Source organism: Zootoca vivipara, chromosome 4 (genome assembly GCF_965207765.1).
Source record: "Zootoca vivipara chromosome 4, rZooViv2.hap1.1, whole genome shotgun sequence".
NCBI lineage: Eukaryota > Metazoa > Chordata > Lepidosauria > Squamata > Lacertidae > Zootoca > Zootoca vivipara.
In genome coordinates this window covers 68,052,236-68,071,117 of record NC_142587.1, presented here as the reverse complement: position 1 = coordinate 68,071,117, position 18,882 = coordinate 68,052,236, and the positions used below count along the sequence as shown (strand labels likewise).

Genomic DNA, 18,882 nt, shown 5'->3' with positions numbered 1-18,882 from the left:
GTATTTTTTAAAAAGCAGTGTTTTTTTATTCCATCATCCAATGTTTATTTGGGGGGGGGTGTCATTTAGTCCATAAAAAACAAGACCCTTTCTTTCACAACCCCACCCCATCCCCACCTCTTGATTGTGATGTTGCAGCATTCTGCAATTACTGCAGCTTCCAGTTCAAAAGGCACCCTCCCAATATCACTTGTCCTGAAGATGGGGTTGGAACCGCTGCCCCCAATTCACATTTGCTGGAGCCTGTCCAAGAGGGTACCATGGTTAACGGCATCAAATGCCAATGAGATAACAAGAAGCAGGCGCAAGGTCACACTCCCCATCCCACACTCTGCAAAGGCCATCCATCAGGACAACCAAAGCAGACTAAGTTCTGTGGCCAGGACTGAACAGCAGATTGGAACTCAAGATTATGCTTCCTCCATAGTCACATCCTTCTTGGCATTGCACTCTTCCACACTTGCCTCAAATTTGCTGAGTATGTGCTGGCAAACACCCATGAGATTCTCCAGCCCCTTCTGGAACATATCAACAGCCGGTAGGCCTCTTTTGGTCTGGATGTGGAGGTTTATTTTTCTTTCAGAAGGATGGGTGATGCTATATCCACAGAACTATATCTACAGTGGTGCCTCGACTTATGAAATTAATCTGTTCCGAAGGCACCTTCGTAGGTCGAAACATTCATAAGTCGAAAAGCACCATTGGAAACACGATTTCCCATAGGAATGCATTGGAAGCAACCCCATCTAAAAATTCGTAAGTCAAAAAAACCCTATCTAAAACTGCCACAGTTTCCATTCAGATGTCGAAAAAATCATAAGTGCGCAGCCGTTTGCCCTATTCATAAATCGAAATATTTGGTTGTCAAGTCGTTCGTAAGTCGAGGTACCACTGTACAGTGGTACCTCGGTTTATGAACACAATTGTTTCCGGAAGTCTGTTCATAAACTGAAGCGTTCATAAACTGAAGCGAACTTTTCCATTGAAAGTAATGGAAAGTGGATTAATCCGTTCCAGACGGTCCGCAGAGTACTTAAGCTGAAGCGTTCATAAACTGAAGCGAACTTTCCCATTGAAAGTAATGGAAAGTGGATTAATCCGTTCCAGACGGGTCCGCGGAGTACTTAAACTGAAGCGTTCATAAACTGAAGCATGTGTGTAATTGGTTCCAGAAGTCTGTTCATAAACTGAAGCGTTCATAAACTGAAGCGAACTTTCCCATTGAAAGTAATGGAAAATGAATTAATCCGTTCCAGATGGGTCCACTGTGTTCATAAACCGAAAATTCATAAACCGAGGTGTTCATAAACCGAGGTTCCACTGTATATAGTTCAGGGTTTTTCGTGATCATGTTCAAGGGAGTTGCCAAGGGTGTGGTCCTCATTGTGGAGCACAAACATAAAACAGTTTTTATCTGTCCCATCTGCCCGTACCATCTGCAGCACTCACGGCTTCTTCCGGTCCTCCTCGTCCCCCATCCTCTTCCTCGCAAGGCCACCAAGCGCAGAGGACCTAAAAAGCACTGTTGTATATCTATATCAGGGGTCCCCAAACTTACCTGGCTTTGGGCCGGATGCCCACCGCGCTGATTGCGTGGTGGGCCGGAGGGTGGGGGGGCGGGAGCGCACTGCTGTGCGTGCCTATGCGCATGTGCGAACGCTATTTCTGGTACACTCCCGACCTGGAAAGCACCGGAAATAGTTTGTGCGCATGTGCAGAAGCCTCCTCCGATCCGGAAGTACACCGGAAATGACACTTGCGTGTGCGCGCAAGCTATTTCCGTCGCTTTTCCGGGTCGGAAGTCGGCCACCGCACTGCGCCGGTAAGAGCGGGCGGCAGGGGTCCCCGGGGGCCGCATAAAAGAGCCTCGGGGGCTGTATGTGGCCCCTGGGCCATAGTCTATGGACCCCTGATCTATATTTTCCGTTTTGTCTTTATATGCAGATACGGTTCAAGCCTTGAAATAAAATTATTTGTCCCCGGGGGGAAAAGGGGGGGCCACATTATCTACTTGGCCCGGGCTGCCTGGCTCTGCAAGGGCCTGAGTCCAAGCGGGAGATAACTAGAGCATGCACCACATAACTAGCATTGAGCCTGAAGTAAAGACATAACTAGGCATGTATGGTATATTTCTTTCTCCTAAATGTTTTTTTTACTAGAAAATAAAAATAAAATAAAAAGCAGCACTCAGCAGGCTTCATCTTTGAGCAAAGGAGCAGTGGGGACAGAAGGAACTTAACCCTTTCTCCTTGGGCTGTTTCCCTGCTCGCAATACCCTTGCCAAGCTAGAGAAAAACTAATCAGAAGGTTAGGCCTTCTGATTATTCTCACCTACCTCTTTCTCTGCTCTACTGTTTTTGACATAGGATGTTTTCGGTTTTAAAAAGGGAGAAGTCGGTAGAAAGGTACATACAACTATATGTGTCACATCTAGTTTGGACTTAAGACTTGGTAAAAACAAGGTATGCAGTAGCATCCATAGTTAAAGGAGAAATAAGGATTCAGGCATTTTGAAAATTGACGAGACAATGAGAAGAGAGGGGCAAAGGAAGAAGGAGGCAATAGGCGGCAGAGCAAATACTGACTGCTCTTTTTTGACTTGCTTTCTCTTAGACATGAAGGGTCCTCTGTTCCAATGTCTGCATGGGATGACTCAACAGAAACAAAATAGAAGGGCAAGTCAGCAAGAGTTTTCTCACAAGGAATAATGTTTAAAGCCCACAAATCAAATCAAGTTTTAATGAGCAACAACATGATTAACAGAGAAATCCCTGGATGTGGTGTAATATAAAACGGCTGTGCTGCAAAGTTTACCCAAAGGCATTCTCTCGCTCCTTGGCTCCATCACACAGAACACTAGATCTACCGTAACGGTATCCTTAATCATCCCCACCCCACCCCACATGGACAGGACCATTCAAATAAGCATCCATCCATCAACCAACCCAGCATCATGTGAAGCACTATTAAACCGTTCATAAATTTGATAAGAATGTTGGTGTATTATCCCATCAGAATGTTTCTGTGTCCGGTGAGTGCATTTTGGGGCTGATATTTTTGTGTATGTTGTATAGCAGACACATGGAGAGACTACAGAGAGGCAAGCGGGAGTGCCTGAACTCAAAACGAGGCAGCTGTGGTTAGGGAGGATAGTAGCAGTATCTTACGGGTCTTCCCAGTAAGAGTGGTCGTTCAGAGAAATCTGCTTTGCCCCCTGTGCTATAGATGTAGAATGACAGTAGTATTAGAATGAGATAAGAGATGCTTGATAGGCATTGCCTTAGCCAATCTGTCTCCATCTTCCACCAGTTAGTCTATATATTGCTGTTTCAAATTCATATTATAAGACATGTCTTATATTTATTTTTTCCTCAAAAAAACACACTATGGCTTATTTTCAAGGGATGTCTTATTTTTTTCCTCCTCCTCCTGCCGCGGCCGGCATTGCTGCTGCTCCTATCACTATGTCTTATTTTCGGGGTATGGCTTATATTCCTTGAATGCTTAAAAATCCTGCTATGGCTTATTTTATGGGGATGCCTTAAAATATGAGAAACAGGGTACGTGCTATGAGGTTGTGTCTCACAGGCACCGATTGGACTACTGATGCACAGCAGACCTGCACTTCCCAGCTTGCACTATTTTGTGAAGTGTAAAAAGTAGCAAGGGTTGCTGAGAATGTCTTCTCCCACTGGGTAAAATCTGCTCTGTGGTTACATTTGATTTTAAACCAAAACAAACCTCACTCCCCTGCAATTTTCGCAAACTTTGCTTGAAATTTAAAATTTCCCTTTTAATTTTCTTGCTGTATAGGCCAGTGTGTAATTTCAGGATAGCCATACTCATCCAGTACTGCTTCTAGAAAAGAAGTTCTGAATACCAGCAGCAAGGATACCCCACGCTATCCTGGATGCTGAGCTATTGGTGCAGGATCAAAGCTTGTGCAAGCATTCATGCTAAGCTAAAAAGCCCGTTGTTTTTACTGTAGGCCAGAAAAACCTGAAATCTGTCTTTTAAAAGAAGAGGAGAAAGTGGGGAAGTTCCAGTGCACAGCTAAAACTCCTTATGCTAGCAGAACTGTTTAGTTAGTGTCCATGCTCTTTTACACACACAAAAAGAAAGCAATGTTTTCAAAACAACAATTTAATTATTTAAAGTACTTCTAGGTTGCCGTTTTAGGCAATGCTTGTCCAAGCCAATTTACAAAAAAAAATTAAATTATAATGGACAACACAGATACCATAAAATTAACAAATCTCGCCCTTCCCTCCTCCACCAAAGAGATCAGCTAGTAAAAATACTCAGTCAATTAAAACACTTTTCACAGCAATAACGAAGCAGAATTCCAGTTGTAAAACATCAGTCATGAATATGCCAGATGCAAGAGGTTTATCTTTCAGACCTTCTTAATGGCTGGGAGCAGGTAGCTTTCTAAAGTCCGTGCAGAGGGTGCTCTAGCAACAGATTTTGTTGCCCAAATCTGCTCCTCAGTCTGCCCACACAAATATTGAGAAATGTTCTGTGTGAGGACGCACTCTTCTTCTTTTTTTTATTACTACTCTCGTTTCCTTTTGAATTTTGGCACCTCTAAGATTTTTGTGCCCAGAGCAATTGCCCCTGCAGCCCCACTCACGCTATGCCACTGAGCAATAGTTACTACTGGACTGAGGTATTTTATAGTCAGGCCTGGCCCACCCATGAGATATTCACTCACCCCCTCTTCCCTGGCAGGGAGGACACCGTTGTGTAGTTTGCCTGAGGTGCCACAATGTATTGGTCTGGCCCTGTTTATATTGTTAATCTGACAAAAGGAATTGTGTTGGAGGAGCACTTTAGGGGCAGGGACACCGGTCTTCTGAACGCTCCGGATGCATGCAAATGTTATGACTCAACCTGTCCTAGCTTAGTTTACACTTTGAACCTATACCAGGCTATGGGGGCCTGAGTCACAATTCCTTTAGATTATTGTAAGTCTGAGGCACAATTTCTGAACGTTGTAGACTTGATGGTGTATTCATTCCACATGCGTCAGAGATTTGTAAGAGGCCTTACAACACTGTGCATCTAACAAAAAAAGGGCATTTTGTAATAGGGATGCTTAATAAATGTAACTTAGGGAAATTCTTACATGAAATCTGCAGGTCTTGCACTATTGTGTGGTTTGAAGCACCAGCTTTGCCATTTCTCTGAAGCTGTGATGCAGTTCTTGGCAGTTTTATCTATCAAAAGTCGTACTGAAATATTACATTGATATAAATACACATTAAGATGTGCTTAGAGATAAAATAAGCATTTCTATCTACATTTTGAGAGAAATATGTGTTCTGAGATAAAACAACAATTCAAATTGTACTTTAAAATGTTTTTTTAATTTTTTTTTTAAAAAAGACTGGCAGATTAGTGGGAAAACAGAACTGAATTGAATTAGGATAAGATTACACTAGATACATATTGGAAATAGTCAGATTTAGCCGTAGCTACTTTGTACTATCTTTTGCACCTAAAACCACATCAAAGTGGCTAATTGACTGAATGACGGGCTTACCCCAGGATAGAGTATTAGCAAAAGAGTGAAAATCACTATTCTGTATTACATCATTTTGGGGGAACCTATTTCGACAAAGTCGAAGAATCATTACATTTCATAACAAAATACGGATCTAGCTTAATGGGAGTATATGTAGGCCATTAAAACAAAATATATTAACACGTGTCTTCTAGGATCTGTGTATGTGGGCTCCAGGCAAAAATATATATATTCTAAGCTTTAAAGACACTGTAACTCCTCTACTGAGTTGGGGGCAGAGGAAAATGTTACATGTTGAGAAAATAAGCAAGACTGTGGATATGCCATGCAACTGGGAGAGAAAGCATAGTACTGTACACAAATAAAAGGTGCACTCCTCTGGCAGTCTCGCAGTCTCCCTTCTCTAAGCACACAATGGCCTTTAATGTAGCTGGCCATGGTAGCAGCTCATATATAAGGCCTGCAGGCTCAGGCAGCAGCTGGATGGCTAATGTTTCACATCTCTCACCGTAAAGCATGCAGCACTACCCTGAAAGATCATGGTACTGCAGAGGCACCAATGGTCACCTCTGCCCCGGGCAATGTGAGAAAGGGGTGGAATAATGAAGCATCTCTTAAACGCCTCAATGAATTTAATAAGCTTCAATTTCTGAGTTTGTTTGTTTGTTTAAGAAAAGAATCCTGTTTGTTTCTGAAGGAAATTGATGTTATAGAAAAATGATGATGCTGTTAAGGACAAGGGGTTGGGGGGGGGGAGGCAGTGAGTGGGATACAGTCTTCCACTACAATAGTATCTTCCTACTTTACCTATTTCACATTTAATAGCTATAGGTATGTAGTTATAATAATTAATAGGTGTAGCATCTATCTAAGTATGTGCTTGTGCATAACTTGATGAAGAAATTATATAGAAACACATATATGGATTATAATGCTTTAGGTTTGTCCCCTATTATCTTAAACTGGAGTTTGAAATAATGGGCTGGCACCTAGGCTCATTTAACAAATGTTATGGTATAACTCAGACTTTCCCCAACGTGATGTCATCCACGTTGGGCAAAAGATTCCTGCATTGCAGGGGGCTGGACTGAATGGCCCTTGTAGTCCCTTCCAACTCTACAATTTTATGATTCTATGAGTCTATGTAGATTTATTCCTATTTTTTTGTGAAAAATATTAGTGTGTTAAATTAGTTGGGTCACAGATTCTACCCAGAATGCTCTCCTCTTCAGATAGAAAGATATGGACAGCCCTGGCTAAGTCAGAATCTTGCTTTCTCTTCAGCTTGGCCAAGGTTGAAATTGAAATTATTACCCATTGAAACAGTTAAAAGAAATTACAGGCTCGGGGATAGGGTGGGTCCTGAAAACACATTTTTACACTTATCACATTGAAATACACTTGCTAAATTTTACTGCTGCAAATATGAGCATAGCTGCCAAGTTTTCCCTTTTCTCGCGAGGAAGCCTATTCAGCATAAGGGAAAATCCCTTAGAAAAAGGGATAACTTGGTAGCTATGAATATGAGTAGTACAAAGAAAATGATACAGAATGCAGAGACAGATCTTTCTTACGCTGTCTATCGTCACTATTGAAATATTCTGCATCACTCTATTGTTGTTGACTTTTTTAATAAAAAAAAATATTGCCAGATACAGCTGCTGTGCAACTGAGGGTGTGTCAAGGCAGAAACAGACAATATGTCATCAATGAGAGCAGCATCCCTGCTTTTACTGACTTGTGTGTGTTGTTCTACACATTTGTGAGAGCAATCACATATTTGGCCTGTGGGGCCAGTTTAGCCACTGGCCCCCAGGACGACTTAAATACTACTGACATGGTAGCAGAGAGCTGGAACAACAGTAAGACAAACATCCTGTCTACGTCACATCCACTCTGTGGAATGAAAAGACATACAGTCATGTGATACACAATAACCCTATGACTGCAGACGGGGAATGAATCTCCTAACAGGTGCTTACCTTTTCTTCAACATATGTACTATCTCATATTACAAACTCATGTAGCCTATCTCCACAGTAATTCCTAGAGTGTTCCATTTTTTGCCATGTTATACCCAGATAACCTTAATTTTCTCCACCTGGTCACACACAGGCCCACCTGAAAAATGCATAAGCAGCTATTTATATAAGGATAGTATAGCACAGGCTTCCTCAAACTTGGCCCTCCAGATGTTTTTGGCCTACAACTCCCATGATCCCTAGCTAGCAGGACCAGTGGTCAGGGATGGTGGGAATTGTAGTCTCAAAACATCTGGAGGGCTGAGTTTGAGGAAGCCTGGTATAGCAATTTCTGTGAGCAGTTGCCCTTTTTGCTACTGTGATCAACCTGCACCTGTCCCTACTCTTAAATCTATGCATAATATGTAGAAAGTGGACAGAACTACATTCTGTGCTATTTTCCTGAATGTCTCCCTTGTTCTCTTATAACAGCAATGGTGCCCACCTGAGAGGTGCCGGTACTAAGTTTCGGCTGAAAAAGAAGCCATGACTACATCTTCTCCCTTTCTTACAACAATGATTTGCAGGAGATTTAGGTCAAACAGACCTTTCCCCCAATACTTCTCCACATGAATACATACTGTAAATAAAAAATGGAATTTTCTGTTGCAAGATTTGGTGATGGTTTTAAAGGGGGATTGAGATCAATTCACAGGATAGTTGTAGTATTTTTTTATTCCATTTTTGTGGTAGTTTGTGAATTTCAGAAATATTTCAGAAATACAATTTTGATATTACTGTATTTAAGCTAGCATTCCCCCCCCCCAAAAATGGAATTTAAATTAGCATTTTCTCTTAAACTACACATTAAAAAGCCTAGAAGTGCACTACAACATTTGGCGAAGTGCAAAAACCGTTGGATAGCAAAGTGTCAAGCCACACATAATTCAGAGAGGTCGTTTTCTATGGGAATTCACAAAAGACTAAAATCTTCAAGCACCCATTAAACATTTCTGCCATGGTAGCCTTGTTTGCTCCAACTCATTAGATTGTGGTTATAATGTATATGGTTTAGTCACTAGTTGGCAATGGACTTAGTTATGTCTCGATGGAGTTAGGAGTTTCCTGATGTTGAGCAGTTGTGTAAGAGAGAGTACAAAGTTCCTGATTGGTGTGCTCTCTAATATTCACGATATGTCAAGTGTTCTCAAAACATTTATGTCATGGATGCTTTGTCTGGTACAGCTCAGGTATTTATTGCTGACATGGCAAACCATGGGGGTGTTTCAGAATGTCATTGACACGTTGCAAGTTACGCTGCTGATTTCATCTTCCTGATTAGACAGTACATGGTGATGGCGGTGTTTAGGGAAGTTTTTAATGTTTGATGTTTTATCGTGTTTTTAATATTCTGTTGGGAGCCGCCCAGAGTGTCTGGGGAACCCTGGCCCAATGAGCGGGGTATTATTATTAGGGACTTTTCTTTGACACACACACCCCTTGTCATAGTCGGATCATTTTCATGTGATTCTTAAACTTAAGCAATTATTTTGTTCTGCCAGTTTGGCAGCTCTATTAATGGGCTACCCTTAAAGGCATATGGAATCAGATAATTCTGACTTTCCTGATGCTATTACTGGTGCTCTGTAGGATTTGGGACACTGTTAGCACTCATTTTGAAGTACCATTTAGCAGAACCTGTTTACTCACTATTTTAAAATAAGATGGCAGGAAACTCTTATGAGCCTAACTTATGAGCCTGCTCTACACTGGTGATAGCAGTGAACAAACAATATTTTGCCGCCACCATCAAGTCGAGGCAGTGCTATCCAGCAGAGGTTTTCTAGGCAGCTTGCAGCCTTTTGCAACCTAGTCTGGAAAAAAAATGATATAAGGGAACTTTTTATGCATTGTTATGACTACTTTGGTAAACACTTGGATGATAAAATAATTTGCATCCACCTCAGTCTAGAGTCTCTAGACACTACTAACTTTGTTCAGTTGATGAATATGTCCAGGGCCCACCCTAGTCCTCCTTTAAAAAAACAAAACTTAGTTGTAGTGACCTAAGGATGCTTGGTGGAGTGCAGCCTACCCTTTGTCTTGATGCCTTTCCTTCATGCTTGTTTACTTCTAGTAGAAATGATTGGCTGAGACCAGGATGTTAATAGTGTCTCCTTCTGTGAGAGACAGCTTTTTAGAAACCCTCTGGAACCCAAAGATTGCAATCACTTTGGGCTGGTTGCAAATATCACTTCCCTGGTCAAGGAACTTGAGCAGATGGTTACTGCACAACCCCCCACACGATTGGATTAGACTGATTATCTGGACTCATTTTAATCTGGTTTCATGGTTGGCTTCTGCACATAAAATGACTTGGTCACATTTTGGGGTGACTTTCAAAGATTCTCCTGGACCTCTTGGAGGCTTTTGATACCACTGGCTGTGGCATGCTTTTGGAAAGACAGGCTTGGGAACTGGGGACACTGTGTTGTGATGGTTCCTCTCCCATCCAGTGGCTGTTTTGACATCATATGCTCAGAGACTTAGAGTCCCATGGCTTTTATGCTATGAGGTCCCACATGATTCCAACTTGTATCCAGTTCTGTTCAACAAATTTGAAACTGCTGAGTGAGATCATTTGGATCTTTTCTTATCTGATTCAGGTGACCCTGGTGTGAGGGTGTTCTTAACAGCAAAATACTTGTTTTTTTAAAAATAATAATTTTACCTTCCCACTGTACTAATTCGACTATCATAACTGAATGTCTTAAGAAACTGAATTTGAATTTAACCATATTTCTAATGTTTACAGAATCTTCCCAATTATCAAAATTATAATATTGTGTGACTGATATGTAATGTATCTCACTATAAGTTACCAGTTTTCAACTGAAAATTCCATTTTCAGTCTCTAGCACCTGTGATTAAAGGATCCTATACAACAGGTCTGCCAAAGACTTTTGCCTGAAGCCTAGGGGATCAATGGCTAGTCAAAGTTGATATGACTGGGCTAGATGGATCATTGGTCTGTTCAGAATAAGGCAGCTGTGTATATTCTAAAATTATGACATCAAGAGGTACAAATGTGCTTTCTGAATTCTAGAGAAATGTCTGAAGTTAATGTTTCAGAAATTATTTGGCCGGGCATAGAGATGGCTCATTTATTTCGCTTGCTCACTATCATATTATGAACTTGTTTCTCCAATGCTAGACAAATGCACTGTTTTTCTCTGAGAAATGTCAGAGCATGTGAAACAGTGTCTTGTTTCAGATATGTCTATTGATTAGCATTACAGAAACTAACTTGCATTTATGCCTCACCATTCCTCATATAGTACAAGAGTTTGAGTCAAATTTGGGGCCCTGATTCCGTCCAAAGACAGGTGCCTCTAATGAGTCAAAGCTCACCTATTTTTAACAAGATGTGGAATACCATCCATGAAGACAATTAATGGAAAATCAATTTTACTTGAACTTAGCAAAATGCTGAAATACATCTACAGTTTGCTTTGCTGCATATGCATCTGACTGAATAAACAAAAAAAGGGGGGGCAATTAGATTCCTACTCCCTCACCCTCATTCAAACCATATACAGTTCCTGAAGCAATCCAATAGATTTCAGAATCCCAATTACTGCTTTCAGCTTGTTCCACAGACTTGTTATAAACCATGTTTTAATAAACAATAAAAGTTTTAAAAGATGTAAATAAGATAATTTATTAAATATGGATGTCTTCAATGCTAAGAACTATCACTGAGATTTTCACAGGTAATCAACAATTTTGGAATGTCACTAATTCCATGTGTTCAACATGACAAAGCTTGATTTTCAAAATGCAGGTTCTCACATATTTTGATTTAATTTTTCTGAACATCAAGAACCAAGTATTACAGTTATCTCATTAGTGCCTTTTAGAGCATTGTTGGATATTTTGGTAAAATATAAGCATCTTAAAAACAATGATGCAGTAGGATGATACAACTAAACAACTTGGAGAGGGGAGGATGAAGGGGGGAGGGAGCAGAATACTAGTGCCACACTATTTATGTGTACACATACAAAACACACTTTTGCAAGTTGCAGAGCAAGTAAGTTAGTGCAAATTCGTTTAAACTGTTAGAACACTGCAGACAAACCACTGAGTTAAAAAATAGTTCACTTTCCAACATATCGAACTTACCATAGCTGCCAAGTTATCCCTTATTTTAAGGGATTTTCCCTTATGCTGAATAGGCTTCCTCGCGAGAAAAGGGAAAACTTGGCAGCTATGCGAACTTACACTACTGCCGTAAGTCCTTGATCAAGAGCCATAAGGCAGTCAGTTTATATACAGCTTAAGCTTCTGCAGACTGGAGTGCACTTGTGAGGTTTTGAGGCACCTTAGGACTCTTTGGATTTTGTCTAGATTTTGTCTAGCAAAGGTGTGCACTCCTTGGAAGCTGCCTACACACATAAGAGTTTGCCATGATCATGGCTCTGCATAAGTGTGAATCAAATATGTGGATCTAGGCTGGCCATTTTCTTTCTGGCCTGCTCCTAACACAGATAAATTTAACATGCAAACAATTTTATGCCTGTTTACTTAAGTCAATCTCACTGTGTTCCATGAGGCTTACTCTCAGATAAGTGATATTGGATAGCATACTCGGCTCTAGCCTATACCCAGTTACCTGAAAGCCTCATTGAACTAAATAGGGCTTACTTCTGAGTAGACATGTATAGGATTGCACTATAAACTTTTCATCACTATGCTCAGGAGAACTTGCTACATGTGTATCAGTTTTCAGTTATTTATTATTTGTTAATTGCCACTAGTAAGCATACGACCACCCCATCGCTACCTAACTAGCCAAAAAGCACTCCTTGCTCCCAAAGTGCTTTTAAATCAAAACAGTTGTGTTATATATCTTTGTCAAAATGGTTGCTTATCAGCTGTAATCAGCTAGTCTTACTTATAATCTATTCTTCCTCTACCTCTCTCTGGTCCTTATTGTTATATAGATATAAAAGGGGGGAAGGGGGGGGAGGGAATGTGACAGTTTAAAAGTGAAAAGTCATAGTGCATTTTCACTGTCTAGGTAGGAGGACAGAACTAAGTTCTTCATATTCTTACATGGAAACAGTTATATATACTCCCATCACAGATTTACCTCCCATATTAAAGAGTACTGTTAGAAAAGAGGATTGTGGGGCCTTTCATGCTTTCTGTAACTTCTAATATCTGTCTTTCAATTACAGAAACAACTTTTAATAGGAAAAGAGACTACATCTCACCTCTCTCTCTCTTTGGATTACTATGTACTTGTATGTATGGGAAACTAAAATGGAAGAACCAATAAACAGGCATGTATTTCCAAAGAAAACCTGTGAACTTTGGAGCTGATCTGGAGTCTTTCTATTCCTAGGTCTTCTGTTGGTGTCTACCTTTCTATGTGTGAATAGCATCAGATATGGGGATATTACTATGCAGAGGTCATACAATTTTTAAAACATAAGAGTAGTCATTGGATAGGGCCTGAAAACGTGATTTAGAAAACTGATTGAGAAGCTGCTTCAGTTATAAATTGTTGTTTATTTATTATTATGTTACCATGTAATGTACAAGACTGTGAAAACTTTACAGAAACCTGGCCAGTTGTTGTTTCTACATATCATATTGAACACTTAAGCATAAAATGCAGAAATACGGATGCCACAGGACTTTCTCCCATCAAACGAGTGAACCACACCATATGATATTGGCACTAATTTTATTTTAAAAAAGAAGTGAGAGATTAATCCTTGTTGGAGGCATACATTAATGCATGCATACTGTTAACTGCACTTGCGATGCCAAGGTATACACATGTAATGCATAAAACAAACATGTTGTTCAAGCATGCATCCATGCCATTCCTGCAGACAAGACAGTTTAACAGAACTTTAAAACTTCTCAGGGAACAGACATGTAGCCACAGGCCATACTGTCACTATTGAGCGGTTGTAATGTTTTCTTACAATTTCCAGAGGGGTAGCCTCGTTAGTCTGTTGCAGTAAAAAATAATAGTCTTGTAGCACTTTAAAGATTGACTAATTTATTATGGTATAAGCTTTCGTGACATACGTATTCAGCATGATACATGGAAGCAGCTACCGCAAGATGATCTATACTCTAGTCCACAAAAGCTTAAGCCATAAGGAGGTTGAGTCTTTAAAGTGCCACAAGACCCCTTTGCTGTTTTATTAAAGCCATCCATCCACCCAAGTAATAATTTAAAGAGAGCATCTCAATATGAAGTCAATACTATTTTAGGTCCCTGTTGTGGATCACCAGCCCTCCCTAGATTCGTGCTGCTGCGCTGTTGTTGTTGACTGACGAGAGATTTTGGGAGATGATCAGCCAGTAAAATCAGTACTGTATCTCGCACCGTCCCCCCCAGACCTAGTCACTGGGCAGATTTTGTGTACAGTAGCTATAAGTATTGATCTCTCAGTTGGGCAGCGCCCCTGGAGAGGCATTTTTTTCCGCCGGGCGCTGCGAACTTCTTCTCTGTGAGGTATTCTTGGCCTCTCCGTGGGATCAGCCCAGCTAAACAGCCAGATCACCACCAGCCACTGAAATCCTGCCCCGTGGCAACTGTCTGCCAGCTCCCCTTGGCAAATCGTCACACAAAGCCCTGCTTTTCCGCGGGGCTCTACACACCGGGCGAGCAAGCGCCCCACTTCGGCGCCCAGCGGAGTTGGGAGTTTATGACCACAGGAAACCTCCCATGTCAGTTAATGGACACCAGTTTCGGGCATGTTTTTTCTTCTTTTCTATGCACCGGCGCGGCTGCTCCCCCTCCCCTCGTTACTTTGCTTTTCCCTTCTACCTGCCCTCCCTCCACCTGACCAAGAAAAGAAAAAGCTGCCTACAGGTCCCGAAACGCCGGGTTGTTGTTGTTGTTGTTTTAAAAACAAATACGCGATAATATTTTTTCTGCGGGCGTGTGAGTTTGTGCACGCGCTCGCCAGTGTGTGCATGTGAGGGAGAGAGAAGGGAGTGAGTGTGTGGTTGCGTGCGTTTCTCTTCGGGTGTAACAGGCGAGCTGTATGGCTGGCCAACCTGCCCCTCAGCCCCGCGAGCCAATGGCAGGCTGCCTTATATAGAAAACGAATGTTTTCGGTCTTCTCCCCGGCTTTGCAATGTACTGTATATGTGGGGGAAACAGTGTACAGTGTGGGCTCTGCTTGAGAGCTGCTCCTCTCTCTCTCCTCACTTTCACATAAAGAAACACTGACTGGCCACGGCCGCCAACACTCAACAGACACTCATTCACACACACACACACACACACACACACACACACACACACACGGGCACACAGTCGGAGGTAAGTGCAGCCAGCAGCCTCCCCTCCCTCTCTCCACCCCGAGCCAGGAGGAAAGGGCTCCCTTTTCCCAACACTTCCCTTTCTATTATTACTCACTTAAAAGCATCGGGGCAGCCGCCCCCAAGGACTCCTCCTCAACCGGCAGCAGGGTGGACTCCCTGAGAAGGAAGGCGCAGACCGCTCGGCGTCCCCGCTGCCCGCCATCCCCATTCACTTTTCCTGCCTCAAACTTTGGATGGGGAGAGGGTCGAGGCGAGAGAGAAGGTCAGGGGTGGTCTTCTTCGCAGCCCTTGCGCGAGGGGAAGCCGCAGCCCTGAAGCTCTCTAGATTATATAGGGCAGGAGTGGTGGTTGTGGGGCGCTGGGAGAAGGTGGGGGGGGGGAAGAGAGAGAGAAAGGATATGCAGAGAGGCGGAGGAAAGAGGTGAGTTGCAATGCAATGCAATGCATTTAGCAGGAAAGGGAGAGCGAGCGAGGGAAAAGAGCAGCACCAACCCAAGGGTAGGCCAGCCAGTGCCAGGCTGCGTTGGAAACCTCACCACCGCACGGAGGCAAGAGCAGCAGCAGCAACGGTGGGCCGGGAAATATAATAACCGGGACTCCCACAGGAGGGATTCAAAACAACCCACCCCCACGCATCCCTTCCCTCGCGTGTTTGTGTCTCTTTGACAGGGGCAGCGAGAAACGAAAGTTCATTGTAAGAGGGGGAGGGGGCGACGATGTCGTCGGTGCGTTGATTTGTGTTGCGCGGCGGCGGCTCGTGTTTTGTGTCACTGTGGGCGAGGGCAGGGTAAGGGGGGGTGCGGTGGGAAGCACACCCACCCCCCGCAGCCCCTTCGACAAACGGGGCTCAGTTGCTCGGGCTTCGAGAGTTGGGAATCGTTCGTTTTCCGGTAGCGAGAGAGAGAGAGAGAGAGGATCATGTCTTGCAAGGCACTTTCCCTCCCCTCCTTCCCTCCTCCTGCTTCCTTCCACACAAACAACAACATCAAAATGTGCAATTATTAGAGGGGAGTTTTGTTAGTGTGGTTTTTTTTAAAAGGGGGGGTAGGTGGGAGAGATTATATATATAGATTATATATATATATATAATCTCTCCCACCTACCCCCCCCCTATATATATAAGTGCAAGCCGGGAGGGAGGAAGAATAAAAGAGAAGGGGGGGTAGGGACGGACGGAGGAGGAGAGAGGCTGTGTCAGGATTTTGCATGAATGTGGGATTATGTTGTGTCAATAAGTTTAAGGTGGAGAGAGAGCGAGGCTGCGAGGGGAAGGGGGGGAGAGGAAGGCCTTGGCAGTTTAAAGTCCTGTTTCTGAAGGTAAGTTGTGACACCGGGTGGTCGCGATGACAGAAAACTTGCAGGTCGTTTGCACAGGGAGGGGGACGCGTGTCTTCCGGGGGGGGGTTACGGAGCCACCAGCCGGCAGATGGGTGTCGAACTGTTATTTGCTGTGCTGCGAGATCGGGTCGCTGGTAAATTACAGAAATCAGACGCTCCTTCTTCCTTCACCAGCCCTCCCCTCGCTGGCTCTCCTTCCTCTCTGGTGTTTTATTTGCGAATGTATGAAAACTTGCATGGCTGGATCCGGCATAGGAGGTTTTTGAGAAACAGGGGAAAAAACCCAAAACCAAAGCGCATTATTATTATTTTTTGCCAGGGAGGTGGGGTGAGCAAAACAGAAACGTCTCGTTAATCCTGGGATCTGGAAAGCAGGAGGAGGTTTGCGTTCGGAATATCTCTGAACAATCCGCTGCCGCTGAATGAGGAAGGTAAAATGAAACGATGCAAAAAGAAGCTGAGACAACATGTACGACAGAGAGCGGGGGGGGGAGGAGAGCGAGCGGAGAGCCATAGGCAAGCTATTCTCTCCCTTCACCCCCCACCCCAATCCAGCGCTTTCCTTTTCTGTCGTGGTGGTGGTGGGGGGCGGAAAGAAAGCACCCTGGCGGGTTGTGGGGGGATCTGGGAGAGAGTTAAAACAAATACCCGGTTCGCGGCCACTCTTGTTGCGAGCTGCGTTTGGTCTTCTCGGGTTATTTCCGTTTCTCCTCCCCCCCTTCCCGCCGCCGCCGTCCCCAGCACCCCGAAAAGTGCGAGGGGGACAAATTAGCGACTTCTCGCGGGTGGATCTTGTTGGAAAGTTTGTCAAGAGAGAGGCGAGCGTGGTGGTGGGGGAGCAGGCTGCCGCGGAGGATGGTCACTTGGCCTGGGGCTCTGAAACCATTGCCTGTCCTGCTCATGACACGTTCAGATCCCCGGCTCCGTGCACGGGTAAGGCCGAGGGGGGCAGCTTGCCACCCACCCAGACACCCACTCTCTTGGTGCTGGTCCCCCCTTCTTTTTTGCCCCTAACACGCTGGAGATGGAGCAGCCACAAGGATTCTGGGCTTCCATGTGGCTCCAGCAACAGCAGCAGCAGCAGCAGCAGCAGCACCTCCTCCTCCTCTTTCCCGGTGGCAGCAGCCGCGGGATCATAGCTCGGGCCCGCGGGGAGGAGGAGGGGAGCGGCGGCGGTGGCGGCAGCAGCAGGGAGGTGTTTGCTGCCAATCTGATTCACCGAATCTCGCTGGGGAGGCAAAGGGTGTGGAGGAGGAGGAGGAGTGGGGGGAGATCCGGCAGCAGCCCCCCACTTCCCCCGGCGCCCGCTTCTGCTCCAGGCTCTCCTACAAGGTGTTGTGCAGACTTTTCCCCTCGGGGAGGTTTGAGATTTTCTTTCTTATATTATTGCTCCTCGCTCCTTCCAGCAACACTCCCCCCCCGCAAGATGGACTCTCTCCCTCTCCCTCCCTGTGTCTTGTCAGCCTTTAAGATCGACATTTTGTAACTAAGATGCAAACTTGATGCTGACCAGAAAGAAGAAGGGAAAGCTCTGGGCTTTCTTTATCTTCCTCGCGACACTCCATGTTTAACAACCTTCGCTTTCACCCCCAGACCCCAGTGGCCCTGCCTACACTTTGCATGGTGGGGTAGGTGGCTGGCCGGGTGGGGGTGGCTTGCAGGCGAATGCTCTCTTTTCCCGTGTGCTGGAGGAAGTCAGGTCTATATAATATTTCTCTCTTTGGATTGCGATGGCGAAAGAAGGTGGGAGGGGGGTTTTAACGAGGGATCGGCAAATGGGGACTACCTGAAACTATGTTTCAACGTCTCGTGTAGACCTGCAGTCTGAGGTCTCAGATTTTGTTTTGGAGAACGATGATGATGTAGCTTAAATTCATCCACGAAACTGACTAACCGATTACATGTGCACATCGAGGGGCTTCCTTCCTGTTTGATTCCCATTTGCAATTTGAGTTCAACTTTCTCTATATTTGCCATCTTGGGTGTGCTGTTTAATGGGGGGGGGGAGAAACCTGCCCTAGAGATGAATCCCCCATACAATTTCTTTCACTTGTTCACTCCCAGTGCACTTTATAAACACTCTGCTGGTTTTGTCTGCAGTTTAAACTTGACAGTTTGTGTGTTTTCCTTCTGGAGGCACAAAATTGCTTCATATTTTAATAAAAACTTACTGCTGGCTGGGTACAAAGGGGGACAAAATTAAATTGCAATTTTGGGATCCCTCTAGCCTTGCTGCAGTTGTGGGCCAGCTGAAATATTGTAAAATCATGATGTGCTGATGATATGCCTCTATTTGATACTTTATAGGTCACTATCACATGACAAAGGCTTGGAGACAGCTTCATTTTCCTCTGCCTGTAATTTCCATTTGCCCTGGGTAAGTATGTAAACTGTACACACACAGAAAAAGATTGATGTTAATGAGATGCTGCCCACCTGTCTCTTACATTCAGATGTAAGATGCTTGTTCAGTTTTTAGATTTCTTAGAGAACATGTTTTCTTTAGACATAATCAGGAAATATGACAGCATGCAGTGTTTGTGGGGAATTGGGGAGGGGGGCCTGTGTTGGTATGTGGGATTTGTTAATAAGGAAATTAGCATGTAAAAATGCCCATGCTGGGCTCCCAATATTCGTTTCACTAAGCTGAATAGTTTTCATGGGGAGGGGAACCTAAAAAAATGGCAAATAATATTT

General features: G+C 43.8%; 2 protein-coding genes and 1 long non-coding RNA gene across 45 annotated transcripts in view; 1 reads left to right on the top strand and 2 right to left on the bottom strand.

Moving 5' to 3' along the window:
* Nucleotides 1–15,080, bottom strand: part of LOC148685985 (uncharacterized) — a 49,175-nt gene extending 34,095 nt beyond the window's left edge. For both annotated transcript variants that reach the window (XR_015949652.1, XR_015949651.1), the window contains exon 1: nt 14,942–15,080. This is a non-coding gene — a long non-coding RNA (uncharacterized LOC148685985). The remainder of the gene's footprint in view (nt 1–14,941) is intronic.
* Nucleotides 1–18,882, bottom strand: part of CD47 (CD47 molecule) — a 636,578-nt gene that overhangs the window by 368,690 nt on the left and 249,006 nt on the right. The window lies entirely within an intron of this gene.
* The window catches only part of BBX (BBX high mobility group box domain containing), a 126,693-nt gene continuing 122,464 nt past the window's right edge, over nt 14,654–18,882 (top strand). For 8 of the 42 annotated variants that reach the window (XM_088668103.1, XM_088668110.1, XM_088668102.1 and 5 more), the window contains exons 1-3: nt 14,666–14,845; nt 16,505–16,616; nt 18,493–18,562. The gene's annotated coding sequence lies outside the window, so the exon portion shown is untranslated. Of the gene's footprint in view, nt 14,846–14,974; nt 15,110–15,290; nt 15,417–15,533; nt 16,165–16,258; nt 16,617–16,806; nt 17,119–17,293; nt 17,518–18,492; nt 18,563–18,882 lie in introns of those variants that run through there. The other 34 variants (XM_035116512.3, XM_088668116.1, XM_035116507.3 and 31 more) reach the window with 27 other exon arrangements.